The sequence below is a fragment of the Acomys russatus genome, chromosome 32, assembly GCF_903995435.1.
Source record: "Acomys russatus chromosome 32, mAcoRus1.1, whole genome shotgun sequence".
In the NCBI taxonomy this organism is placed as follows: Eukaryota; Metazoa; Chordata; class Mammalia; order Rodentia; family Muridae; genus Acomys; species Acomys russatus.
The window spans coordinates 24,713,944-24,728,437 of NC_067168.1; the positions used below are offsets into that span (position 1 = coordinate 24,713,944).

The window sequence follows — 14,494 nt, forward strand, 5'->3', positions numbered from 1 at the left end:
ATAAAAGTTTAGTGAAAAGCCTCACTGATTTAATGGATCACAGGGAAGACAGAAGTAAAGAGTTTAAAGACCAGGTAGAAGAATTGATGCATTCCATCAAGGACAACAATACATAAAAATAAAGTATACAAAAATAATATGCACAATATGTGGTATTCTATCAAAAGACCAAAGCTAGACATTGTGGGCATGGAAGGAGGAGAAGTACTCTATGCCTAAAGAAAATATTTTCACTGCAATCATCCCAGAAATTTCCCCAAATCTAGGAAAAGAAAAGCACATCCAAATACAAGAGGTATATCGAACACTAAATAGACAGGGCCAGAAAAAGAAAACCCCCACATTATAACATAGTTTAAATGCTAAATATACAGAACAAAGAAATTGTATTGAGAGCTGTGGGAGAAAAACAGCAAATCTCATATTAAGGCAGTTCCATCACAATAACAGCTGATGACCCAACAGGAACGTTAAAGCCCCCGAACGCATGGAACTGTTGTATCTGAAGGTCTGGAAACCCACATCTGCTAACCCACACTACTGTACCGAGCTAACCTCCATATACCCTGCTAACCTCCAACTACTGTATCATTAACACCATCTGCCATGGTTGATGGAGAAAGAAAAATAATCATGATACAATCAGGCTAAAGAATATTGAGACCACAAGTGCAGCTCTACAGAAGACACTGGAAGGAATTCTTTGAACTGAAGATAATAAAGAACGCATCTAAGAAGGTACAGGGGGAAACTAAAAGATATTTTGATATCAGATAAGTAAATGAGGACTGTGAAAATGCCAAACACTACAAAAAACACCAAACAGGCAAGAATTAGCACAAATATTTCAACAATGACTCTGAATAGTAATGACCTCAATTTTCCCAGACTTTCTGCTATTTTCCCATGAAAAAGACATAGATTAGCACATTGGATTAAAAAATAGGGTCTATCTAGTTGCTACCTCCAAGAAACACACGTCACCATTAAAGGTGGCTATAAAGTGAAAGGAAGTTTTAAGTAGGAAGTGGAGAGGTGTTATAAGCATACAAAACTAAGAAACAAGTATTTATATTCTAACACCTGACAGAATAGACTCCAAACCAAGATACGAAAGATAAAAAAGGTAATTGTGTGTTTACATTTATATGGGGCTATAAACACCAGAAAACTACACCATGGGAGGGGGCAGATCCTTTGATCTTTTTTTTTTTTTTTTAAGACAAGAGATTCTTTAAAGGGCTTGCAAGTAGTAGATTGAATGAGACAAAAGTGGGAAGGGAAATACTGAAGCTACAAAGGTTTGAACAAAGAGGGCAGTAAGGAGATGAGGGGAAAAAGAAAGTGGAAGGCAGGGTCAACCAAAACTCATGATGAGTGAAATGGCCCCAAGAGAAACTGATACTTGATAAGCTAAGCAAAATAAGATTAAAATAAAACAAAATGAGTTTAAACAGAGATACTCATTGGGGTGGGCAAAGCTGCCTCTAGAAATAATAGGTAACTAAATGAAAATCCTAGTTCCAGTGGTAAGCTAACTACCTGTGAGTTAGCTCAGGGGAGCTCTCAAAGTCCTCAAAACAGTACAAGCAACCGCCACTGTTGTTGGTTGCTATAAGACATTGGGAAAACAAGCTGAAATTAATCTGCAAATTTCCTCCATGTTTAATCCCTCACAATGCCAGAGATGCTGTGTGTGTTATTGGGGAAACAGTTTAATGCTCAGATATAGAACCTGTGTGTACTAATATCACCTGGCTAGGCCATATGTGCCCACTGATGCAGTAGTGGAAAGTCTGGTATAGGGCCAACCAACCACTTTCTGATTAGATTTGATGACCATTACCCAGGAGGATAATCTAGGTTTTTTCCTAAGCATACATGATGTGCCCATCACATTGATTTCCAAATGACAGTTTGTGGTTGTAGATTAGAGCTGCTGTCAGCTTTAGCCAAAGAAATTTTGTTTTACAGTGGTCAGCAATGACTACAAAGACTCACAATGGGTTGAAATGTTAAGAATAAATGGCTGTTGAATGTTCAGTCACAAACAAAACAACTACATTACCCACTCCAGGGCTAAGGGGAGAGCTGGTGGAAAAAGGGGATGAGCCTATGAAATTAGGACTTCTAGGATGGCACAGATGTTACAGTCTTGAACTCATAACATCCATGACTACCTGAAGAAGACCTGTCATGAAAGATGAAAGAGCTCCTGGAACACCACTTGTTGCTGAGAATTTATTTGTAGTTAATGTTGCTGGAAAACAGACAGGTATTCTACAGTGTTGTGGCCACTGGTAGGGTGTCAATCTTCCTGTAAGTAAAGGCTCACCTATGCTCCTATGAAGTCTTAATGAAACTCATTAGATCACAAAAAAAAAAAGACATAAAAGTTGAATGGGGTAGTTCAGAAGAGGAAGGTATCAGTGGGATACAAAAGAGGATAATGAGGAGGGTGACTATTATAATATATTATATACAGCTATGAAAATGTTGTAAGTAGACCTGCTGTTTCATGTAACTAACACAGCCTTAAGAAGAAAGCCCTCAGGGGGAAAATGTTAACTGCAAAACTGAGAAGCATTTTTGTTAACTGTCCTCTTATTTGTCAAGTTTTGTTTGGTTGTATGTTTAGGGTATCATAACCAGAATAAACTTTTGTCCAAACCAGACCCCTGAAGTACTTTTCTTATGTTTAGTTCTAGTAATTTAATAGGTAGGAGTTTTACTTTTGAGTCAATGATCTGCTTTGAGTTGGCTCTTGCATATGGATATCTGGTACATTCCTGCTGAGTTTATTGAAATGAGTTAGATAATACACATATACTAATGTTTGCTTTTCTATTCTGTTTTATTGTTCTATGTGTCAATATTCATGTGAGTACCATACTGTTCTAGTTAACATCGCTTTATGGTATGTTTTAAGATCAGCTCTTGTAGCCTCTAGCTTTGTTCTTTTTGCTCCAGACAGCTTTTGCTATACAAATTTTAAAGTGCTTTAGATATTCTATAACAGCTAAAACAGGGAACGAAGCTTCTATATCAACACATAAAGTGAAGGCTTGCAGATGAATGAGTAATAGAGTTATAGAGCAGTATATACTTTGTGTGAATTGTAGAAAAGTTCAACTATCTACATAACAGTAGTAACTGATAATGTTCATTACTGATCATGTCTATCTGTAAATATATACAACATTAACTTAGAAGGCTGGTGTTTCTCAGGAAACATCAAAAGAGACAAGACTGATGATCAAAAAGAATGTAAACATTCAGAAGGCTTTGATTCTTTTCACAGGTTATTTTAAAAAAATGACTTGAAGGAAATAGGACATAGTCTTAGTGATCTAAATTAAAAAGCAATGTGGATGTTTACTAAATATTCTTTACTAAATACTAAATGCCTTTCACTTCATTTTGTAAACCTCTCAACATAGATGATAATTCAGATGATACTCAAATGTTTAAAATCTCCCACAAGCACTATGGAATATTCCTGAACCATGAGAAATAATAAAGCATCAATCCATCCTACAACATGGCTAAGTCTTGAAAACATCCTGCTAAGTCAGGAAGGCCAGACACAAAAGCCCACTTACTATATGACTACATTGATGTGTAATATCCAAAATAGACAAACCCATGGGCAGAAAATGCATGAATGGTTACTGTGGATTGGGAAATATTGGGTAACCAACTTATTTGGGGTTTCAAAAACACAAAGCATCAAATAAACGTAATGGTGCTGCTCATGTATGCAAAGTTTCATCAGTAAACATGTTTTAAAATTATGCTGATCTTCACACAACTCTTGCATTTGTTCTGGAAGCCACGACTACTCTAAATGATAGAATTACATGGCATACGGATTCTATCTCAATAGAGTTGATGTACATTAAATTAAACACAGACTTGAGGCTGGGGTATGGAAGAAGCAGGGGAGATGGGTCACTACTTCCTAGAGGTGCTCTGCCCCTTCTCCACCCAAGGCAAAAGTGCACCTTGCCTACTCAGCATTGGCTATGGCAGGGGATGTAGCAGGCATGGTGGAGAACCAATGGCTCTGGGCAGATCTTTGCCTGGTGTTGAGAGAAGTGATGACTCTGTTGCCTTTAGAGCAGATATGTCTCAAAGATTCACAGGAATTGGTCAAACCCAGAAAGTGGCAAATGACATTTCAGGCAGAAAGAATGATGAATACAAAGCTGGAAAGCAGAACAGGAGGGGACACGAGCAATTGCAAGGTATCTGTGCAGGCTGTAAATGCTGGAGTCAGATCAACTGGAAAAGACAGTTGGGACTGGCTCTCCATAATGAGGACCCTGCTGAGACCCAGCTCCTTCTGCATCATATACCACTTTCTATAGCTTATGAAGAAAAGACAGCATTTTCCCCGAGAACATTCACTGAAAACCTGTTCCTAAAGCAAGGCTGAATTTTTCTGTCACCCCAACTTGCTAGATCTGGAGAGATCCTGCCTTGTAGTAGGTGCTTCTCCTACTGGCCTCTCTGCTTGCTAAAAACTTAAAGCCTGTCCATGGGAACCAAAGGCTTTGAAGTACAGTGGAGTCAGCTATCTCAGCCATGAGCTGCCTGTAATGGCCAAGTGACCTTCCTGGAATCCTTGTATGGCTTTGGGAAGTGGGTCTAAATAAACTAGCTTCAAGCTAGTTAATTAAAGTCAAGACCACAGATCATGTATCTCGAGATGATAAAAATGAGCAGCCACGGGTGCCCACTGCTCTCCTGATTTAGGGCGATGAAGGGAAGAGGCAGCATGCTGTATGGAGAATGCTCACAGACACTCTGGTAGGAGATACCTCAGATCTTTATTACCATGCCTCTCTGCTCCACTCAGGTACCTGATTTGGAGGGTGCTTATTTTCTTCATTTATCACAGCTGTCTGCAGTACGAGCTTGGTGTCAAAGCTCCATTTTCTTTCCTCATCCTCCCATCATGCCAGACATGACTGATTCACTGCTGGGTCTGCCTAACAGTCAAATGCATACACTCCACCTTGTAATAGTGAAAAATACTCTCTCCTCTCCAAGAAGGCTGTCGCTTGCTCTGCATTATCAACAGCCTCCAAGCCAAGGCTTTATTCTTTTTCTTTTGCCGCTGGGTTCAAGCTAAGTAAGAAGCGAGGCACAATTTTAAAAGAGTGTTCCATTTTCTTTAATCTCTTCAAATTGCTTAGCTACTCGAACTTTCTTTTCACTAGTGAGAAAAGTCACCAGTGCTGAACAAAATACTTGGGCCTCTGGCAGAATCAGGATGAAGTAAGTTTAGACTGCCTGTGAGGGATGTTAACAGGTGAGCATGTGGACCACAAATCATTGATCGTCCTCTTCTTACCTCCCAGGCATAGAAATAGAACGTAAGAATGATACAGAAGTCGGGATTCTGATTGTGATGAAAAGGACACCTTGTAAACACACACACACACACACACACACACACAGAGAGAGAGAGAGAGAGAGAGAGAGAGAGAGAGAGAGAGAGAGAGAGAGAGAGAGAGAGAGGGAAGAGAGGAGACACAGACAGACAGACAGACAGAAACAGAGACAGAGAGAACTGTACCACTGGGTCTCCCCAGTCTCAAACTGACTATAATTTAGCCTAGGTGGTGTGCAGTTTGGTTTCAATGTTTCCTCATTTACACATGAACACCCTCAGAGCACTGAGTGAAACTTTCATGATATGTTTCTATAATAAATGGCAAAGATGAACTAGAATACAGATGGAATATCAACATCTGTGTCAGGGATATTGCCTCTGCCATATGCAGGGAATCATTATTTAAGACACAGAGTTGAGAATAATGGACTAGGCATGTAATTTCAGTCGAAGGAAGGAAGGAAGGAAGGAAGGAAGGAAGGAAGGAAGGAAGGAAGGAGATTAGGATAATGGAAACAGGAGAAGGCAATGAATAACAACTCTGAGCACCGTTGTCTAGGGATGGTGGCTCAGACTCTCAGGATCACTGAAATGAAGCAAAGATAAATTCATTGGGTGAGATCAGTGTGTTGTCCCTTAAAAATGAGATCAGTTGTGGGAAATTTTCCATAAAATACCACTTTAATAACACATAAGGTTTATATAATTTAAGCTGATCCAATTTTCCTAGCTCTAACCAATGTAGAATCCACAAACAACAAAACACCCAGCAGCAATGAACTATCACCCCTGGTGTCTAAAGATGCAAAAGGAAAGAAAGAAGACTCCACAGAGAAGTGTCTAGTTCTAGGGCTGGGGCATAAAATGACCACAGAGGGCCTGGAATATCTTACCATGAGAGAAAACAAGGATGTAAAAAACTTATAAGGCTATGTCTTAGAGAACACAAATGCCAGTCTGCACAGGCTTCTAGTGATCAAAGACTGAGTGATTTGGAGATTGATAATATTGTTGATGGAGATAGACTGAAATACATCAAATATTGTGAAATTCATAAATTCCCAAACAAAATAATTTTTAAAAACATTAGCTATCTTTGAGGAAGAAAGATGGAAAAAAAAACTAATCCTTGTTCTGAAAACTGACAGGCATATAGATCATGAAAAGAAATTTATCTTAATAACAATCTTTCAACTAATAAGTGAGAATGAAAAGATTGGGTTATCGCTGTTTCCACAAAGAAGTAATGGATTAAACAATACTTGTGAAGACTACCAACTTCGCAAAAATAAAGACAATTGGACATTCTATACTGCCTAATGGAAATATGCCATATTGTATATGAGCCCATCTCACCGAAATTCAAGCTAGAACCCAGCAAGGCTAGGCCACCTGTCAGTGTATAAAATAAAAACAAAAACAAAATACACAGAAGACATATGCATAGGTGAGACCACACACACTGTGGCAAAATCCAAAATCAAATTAACAGATGAGTTACTATAGGAAAAACACATGTAGAGCAGAAGAAACTTTATATTAAAATGCCCCTATGAGCCACTCATACATAATTTACAGATTTTGCTCATATCCTCATTCAAACAAACTAAAAACTTTTATGAGCCACCTGGAGCAAATTGCAGAGTAACTGTTTTCATGAGTCTAAGGCATCATCACCATCTTCTAGGTTTGATGGTAGCATCATGGGTGGGGAGGTATTTAACTGAAGAGGTCCTTCCTTGTCTGTTAGAGATCCACACTGGCATGTTTATGGGAGCAATAAAGTGCTGAAAGTTGCTTCCAAACAGCTCAGCAGCAGACTAAAGAGTGACAGACGAGTCAAGACTGATGAACCTGAGTGACAGATACCCAGAGGTTTTACAGAATTCTGTGTCTGCTCATACATGTTTGAACATTCCCACTCTCCAAATTAAAAAATAAAATTCCAGGCTTTACGAGAAACCCTTGAGTTTTTAGGAGACGGAAAATAGCAGTTAAAAAAAAAAAAAAGAATGTTACAAAGTACCCGCATCACTTATTTCCAGCAAAGATGCTACAAAACTGCAAACACTGTACAACTCCAGTCCCATCCAGAGATACAGTCATAGGTACCAGCAAGAGGGGCTGAGCTCAGAATGCAGACTAATTATCTCAGAGCCACAGATACTGTTATCACTTTTCTTTTCTTCACCTGTTACCTTATTTTATACCTTCTTTATAATCATCACATGTGTCTTAGCCAAATACTACATTTTACATCTGTTAGCATACATTCCAGGATCAGACAAACTCTGCCCATCCAGAATAACTAGAACCTAAAACATGGTAAGAAGTTAATGACAACATGCTATATATTAGCACCTTTCCAGTGGATGACCGATGTCTTGTTTTTTACCTGCTGCTCAACCTCTTATAAAACACTGTATCCTGGAAGTATCCTGACTTCTGTGATCTGAATGCTGGGTATGTCCAGGTATACTCCATAGGACATGTTTATTAATTCACTCTGTGCACAACCAGGGAGAAGAAAGAAATCTTTACACAAAAGTCTAAATGTTTCCAAAAGACTGAATTTTGACCAGATTTGGAGTCTTTTACTTCTACAACTATATGACAAGATAGTATCCCCAACATTCAAAGTAACAACTAGAAAAATAGTAAAGAGCATCTTTATTCTCTCCAAGACAAACACTTGACCAGGCTATGGGGTTCTTCTAAGCCTGGGCTGAGCTGTCTCAGAGCTAGTCCTAATTAAAATCAGCATAAATCACTCCATAGATTTGGGGATGGGCTGTAATTGTTTTAGCTAATGGGATGGAAACAGTTCTAAGAATGAAATAGAATGTAAGTAGAATGTATGGAATTGTTTAAGCTTTAGAAGCTAAGTGCTCAACCACTCACTCACCCAAAAACAATCCATCTTTAGATTGGTGTTGAATACCAGCCCAGGCAATGAGAAACCAGGATGTCTGGGCAAATGAAGGTGACCCTGCCCAGAGGTAGAGGGTGACTGGGGGAAAAACTGATGACTCATTACAAGTGCAAATAACTCATGGGTAGAGAGAAGAGGCTTCCTGAAATAGCCATGCTGGTGTCCGAGGCTAGACTTTCTAAGCTGAAAGGCATTATGGAGAGGGGTGTTTATATCACTCCAGGAACTGAGGAAAGAGTAAGAGAAATACACCAAACAGAAACGAGTTTTCTGCGCAGATACTTTCTAGGAATGACAATAACACTGATGAAACTGAGCTACAGGCTAGGAACTCAAAGCAGTGTTTTAGCGAAAGGCAGAGTGTGGATATTACAGGTCTAAACGGCCATTTTAAAACATCTGGCCCTAAACTAACGGCATAATTTTGACAAAACAATAACTACTAATATCATGGAGCACTTATCTCATAAATTCTCAACTTGCGTGTAGTCTCTCATCCAGTCTACACAGCTACACCAAGAGACTAGCCTTGTTACTACCCTAGATGGAGAGACGAAGGTTGAGCAAAGTTAACTAACATATACAAGTCCTCTCAGCTAGTAAGATTTAGGGTGCAAATGTGTGCTCTAATAATCTATGGGGTTCTGTTGCCCTTTTGTGATCCTGTCTGCTGCCATGCTGGAAATAGATGGTAGGGATAGGATGAAAAGGAAGTCAATCCAGCAGGCAACACGAGCCATCTGATTCCCATTGCCCCATGCACCTTCTCCAAATATTATGGCACGAAAAGGAAAGACACTCCAAACCACTGGTCATGAGAGATAATTAGTGAGTCCTTTGACAAGGTTGCATAAGGTCCCTCTAGTCTTGGGACCAATTAAAAAATCTTAAAGATGCAGATTCAGTTAGAGTTCCATAAGTGACTAGGTTACTGAGACCTACACAGTCAGACTTTAAGGTTCCAAAAATAGAACATTTACTTTGGTAAAGTTCTACTATGTACAGTTAGGCAGCAAATGGCATTCTTAGTTTGCCAGTCACCCTTAAGCCAGCTGAAAGTAGGCTTCTAGAAAGTCCTATACTGGCAAGTAAGGTCATAAGAGAGCCAGAGCCATCATGAATGAATCTCCAAAGTTCAAGAAAGAATTTGTATGTGAATGTACTTCACACCCAGAATGAGACAATAACTCTAAATTTTACTATGTACCAGCTACTCCCCCTGCGCAAAATTTTGTAAGCAATATACATTTCTGCTACACTATGTGGTAGGATTTATGATCTTGATGAGTGAGAGATGCATTTGGATCTAGGTCTACTTGACTCTTTTCCTACCTCACTCCATTGAAGGAAGTAGTCAGAGGAAAAGGGCTGACTGCAAGAAAATACACATTAAACAAGTGATCTCTCTGCCCTCCCTAGCTCCCTCCTTTACTTAATATTGGAGACTGGAATTCCAGCTGCAGGAGATGCTGTGACAGCGAAGGAGGTGGGGCAGGCTCCCTATGCCTGTGCCCCTCTCTGAAGGAATTTAAGAATAATCATATGGAATGCTTATGGTATAAGAAAATAACCTAAGGGAAAGATGCTAAGTTCAAACTTTGACTGCAACTTAGCCTTCAAGATTCCTGTAGCTTGTGGGGTTCTTACTTCCTCTTTCAACGGAAGGAGGATGATTCCCTGTTCTATGTTGATGACCGGAATATGAAGTGTCTGTTTAGATGCCACACTACAGCGCAACCATGGACACCCTCTACTAAAACCAGTTTTTCCTTTCCACAGTGCATATTATTTAGATTTAAGCATTCATTCAGTTGTTTCAGACTATCACCAAGAAACTTATTATTAATTTCTATGCATCGAGGAGCTATAGATAGAAAAATAGAGAGTTGATTGGAGATTGTCAGTTTTAACTCCACTCACTAGCATTGAGCTCTCTATCAAAGCCTAGAAATGTTTTTTTATCATAGAGTCACATACATCTGACCACATTTTCAAAATGAAAATTTGTTCAACAGTAATTGAAAATGTTCACGAGTGAGGTATTGAAAGTTGTATGTTTAATTAACTGAGATTTTCTCCATGTATCTTGGTAAAGATAATTATTTCAGCCTCTCCCTGTCTATAAAATAATAAAGCTTAAAGATTAGTGAGCTCTAACCTCTAATCCTTATCCCCTTAAAAATACAAGAGTAGCCAGGCAGTGGTGGTGCACGCTTTTAATTCCAGTATTTGGGAGGCAGAGGCAGGAGGATCGCTGTGAGTTCAAGGCCAGCCTGGCCTACAAAGCAAGTCCAGGATAGTCAAGGCTACACAGAGAAACCTTGTCTCAAAAAACCAACCCCCCCCCCAAAAAAAATCAAGAGTAACATAACATCTGTATATTAGTCAGGGCTCTTTAGAGGAACAAAACTGATAGAATATATATATACATATATGGTATTTATTAAAAATGTCTTACAAGCTATGGTCCTGCTAATCCAACAATGACTGTCTACCAACAGAAGGTCCAACAACCTAGTTGTTTTCAGGCCACAAGGCTGGGAGTCTCAGCTGTTCCTCAGTATATACTGGAATCCCAAAGAAGTAGTCTCTAATTCCAATGAAGGCATGAATGTGCCAGTGAGAACAAGAACAAGCAGGCAAAGAGAAAATGCTTCCCCCCTTCATATAGCCTGCCACCAGAAAGTGTAGCGCAGATTAAAGGTAGATCTTCCCATCTCAAAATATACAGATTAAAGGTGGATCTTCCCACTTCAAATGATTTAATTAAGAAAAAAAATCTCTCACAGGTGTACGCAACTGCTTGGCTTTTAGTTAGTTACAGATATAGTCAAGTTGACAATCAAGAAGAGCCATTACAGTCTCCCTTGAAAAACTATAATTTTGTCCCTGCTGCACTTGCACAAACACACAAAACTCATTTTGCATACATGTAACAATTTCAGCCATTTCCAAGCTCTTCTGAGACCTGGAAAATCCTGAAGATAGCTACCTTTATTCTATTTCCAGTCCATCAATTTATGTATTAAACTGACGGCTGCCTGTTTCAGAGGTGGTACTGGTATTGAGAGAAGGTACTAAAAGCACCATTTGTGTTTATTTCTCTGTTTCCAAGCACAATTATCAGTATTTTTGCATATACATTTAAAATATGTTAATGCCCAGTTTGAGGAATGATTGACTTCTTTTGGAACTGTTGGCCAGTGAGGTCCTACATACACTCAAACATTATAGGCTCTTACGTCATTGGTTACCCTCCAGAACTTGATGATAACACCTATTGCCTAAGACAACACATATTTGAGTCCTAGAACATGTATCAAGTTGATGCCAATCTGAAGCTTCATCCCCACAAGCTTCTAAAATGTACTGTGAGTACTATCCAAGAGGGGAAAAATAATCATCAATCTTCTCCATCTGTGGACACTGCAAGCTGCAATAACCACTTAGCTAGTAAGACATGCTCGTGGGTGCAGTGATATGAATGTCACGGGAGAAACCAATCACTTTCTGATTGAATTTAGGCCCTCTCCACAAGCAGAAACACATACTTGTCATCATTATTGGTGTCATGGACTTGTGGCTAGACAGGTGATAGACAATATAGAACTTATTACTCTTATTCTGCTAAGTGGATATAGTATTAACCAGCTTCTAGGGACTTAGCATTATAGCCAAAGATTGGTACTTCCCTCAACAACTATTAGAGAAGCATCTTATTACAGTAGATGGTAAATAACAGAGATAGACAGGTAATCAAGATGAAGAGAATATGAGACTGCAAAATGATCAACCCTAAGTCAACATCACATCTTCTCTTCCAAAGGCTTGGATGAGGGGGAAAGATTGTAAGGGGCAGACACAGCAGATGCCCACAATGAAACAGAATAGTGTTTTACGCGCACAACAGAGCAGTTGTACCTATCAGCTCACAGTGCTTGTGATACCATGCACAAGACCTGTGAGAGCTCAAGCCAGAAACAATCCACCCATAGAGAGAGGAGGTGGCATGGAGTCCCACACCTAGCAGAGGAGCTATTGGCAAATGACTGCTGCTCAGAGTGGGAGAGTCAGTTTTCTTTAAGCGTGTAGGCCCTGGTTAGGTTGACCACTCCAGTAGATACCCACATACCCAGAGTATATGGGCAGCACAAATTGTACTGAATATCTTTTGTTAATGTGGACATGTTAGGTGAGTAGTGAATGGGAGGATTTTGGTATGACTATAATAAAAAAAAATACATTGTAAGAAATTCTCAAAGAATTAATTATAAGATGTGCTAATGACCACTGGAGAGAAGAGTTACTAGACACAGCATTGGAATGGGTCTAAAGAAAACACCACCAGATGTGAGCTAGAGCAGAAGAGGAGGGTGCCTTCTAACCCGGGGCTAGCGCCTGACACATGCTGTTTGGTAATTATTTATGACATATTGTGGATCTCTTATCTTTAGGGGTGCAGAAACTACTTTCTTCCTGATCCTCTGATGAGTAAGGTCAAAACTACCACAGTACTGTATCCCTTCTGCCTAGTCAGGAAGACTGAGCCTCACGACAGCTCTCCTCAGAGGTCCCAAAGCATGCTACTGTGTTTATGTATTATCTATGATGTGCTGGTGCTGTTTCATTTATTTTTTTAATACTGAAACAACTCTCTGAAGTAGGTGCCACATTCCAATTTTAAAAATAAGAAAACTGAAATTACAAAGGCCAAAGGGCTCACACTGACTTATGGGCCGGCAACGGGTACAGTCAGATTCAAGAGGGACCATCTCATTCCAATGTTTGTGCCCTCCCTCAGGGGCCAGGCTGCTTCTGTCATCTCCATGGAGGTTTTCACTTGGCTCACACATCAACTCATTTCTCACACACAAGCCCAGAGGAGTATTTTGTTACTCTCAATTTCCATTCTATAAGTAGAAGCATGAGGGGGCAGTGAGACCAAATTATTTGTCCAAGGTCATACAGTAGTTGTATGGCTGGTAACAACTTAGAATCCTACCCTATGCTTGATGCGCATTGGCAAGAAGGGTAAGCACACCTCTGAAGCCCTGGGCCATATCTGGACCACTCAGGAAATGTACTGACTAGCCCTTTATTAGTGTAGGGGGGGTAGAAGGGGTGGGTCCCTCCCACTTCCTCTTGTGTACAGTGTAGATACAGAACATTAAATCACAGTACCCCAGGAAGTACCAAGGGTTAAGTCTAGTGTGAAGTTTGGAAAGCTAGGGTTACATGAGGGTTCATGGGGTTCACAAGAGCAAAGACTTGCTGGAGACCACACAGCCAATTATGCAGAGCTAAAAGCCTGGACACTGAAGTCAGACTGCCTTTGACCTTTACTTAAAATGGGACATTGAACAGATTAGTGCAAACACAGTTCAAAGACCTTCAGACTCAAGAGTCATCACACGTAAGCTGCTAGCTACCTGATATCTTCCCAAAGTGACGCTTGATAAACCCACCCAACTGAGCTGTGACAGTGAGGACCCAGCTCTAACAGAACTTCTAAGTCTGTGTTCTCTCCATTGTCCCAGATTCAAGTCATGTGTGCTATGTTGGTTGTCAAAAAATGCCCGGAATAAGAAAAGAATATATTTTTTCCATATCCAAACCTATAGCGTCGGAAGAAGACAGCCTGGATGTGTCTCCAAATGGAGAAGGCTATCTCATCTAAAGCTTTACAGTCCCTGTGAGTGCTATAGTGAACCATCATGATGCTAGCTAGTCATCCATACCTCAAGTGTCTCCATTAGACCAATTAATCTACATTTGGGAGCAAGAGTTCAGGTAGTGAGGCTTGCTGTCATAGAACCCTGTCCACACAGCTACCAGGGCTCAACCAATCCAAGGATGCCAAGGACTTCTTCTCACCACTACCAGAGAACGATACTTTGCTCCTCATTCACAAAGAACCAATGAAGACAGAACAGTCTGTTTCCTCCTCATGCCACATGCAAACCCAGTTTCATTTTGACCACAACCCTCAGAGGAAAGGATTGACCTCATATTGACTTCTTACGAAGGTTGCTGCCTGCCTTTTAACTGATTTTTTTTAAAGTCCCTTACAAAATCATGAGTGTGTACTGATGTCCTTGGTAGAAGGTCATCCTAGCTTTCTGATATGGGATCACCAAGGACAGCAAGAAGCAGTGGTGTGG

General features: G+C 40.0%; 1 protein-coding gene across 1 annotated transcript in view; it reads right to left on the minus strand.

Moving 5' to 3' along the window:
* The window catches only part of Clstn2 (calsyntenin 2), a 623,041-nt gene that overhangs the window by 518,531 nt on the left and 90,016 nt on the right, over positions 1-14,494 (minus strand). The window lies entirely within an intron of this gene.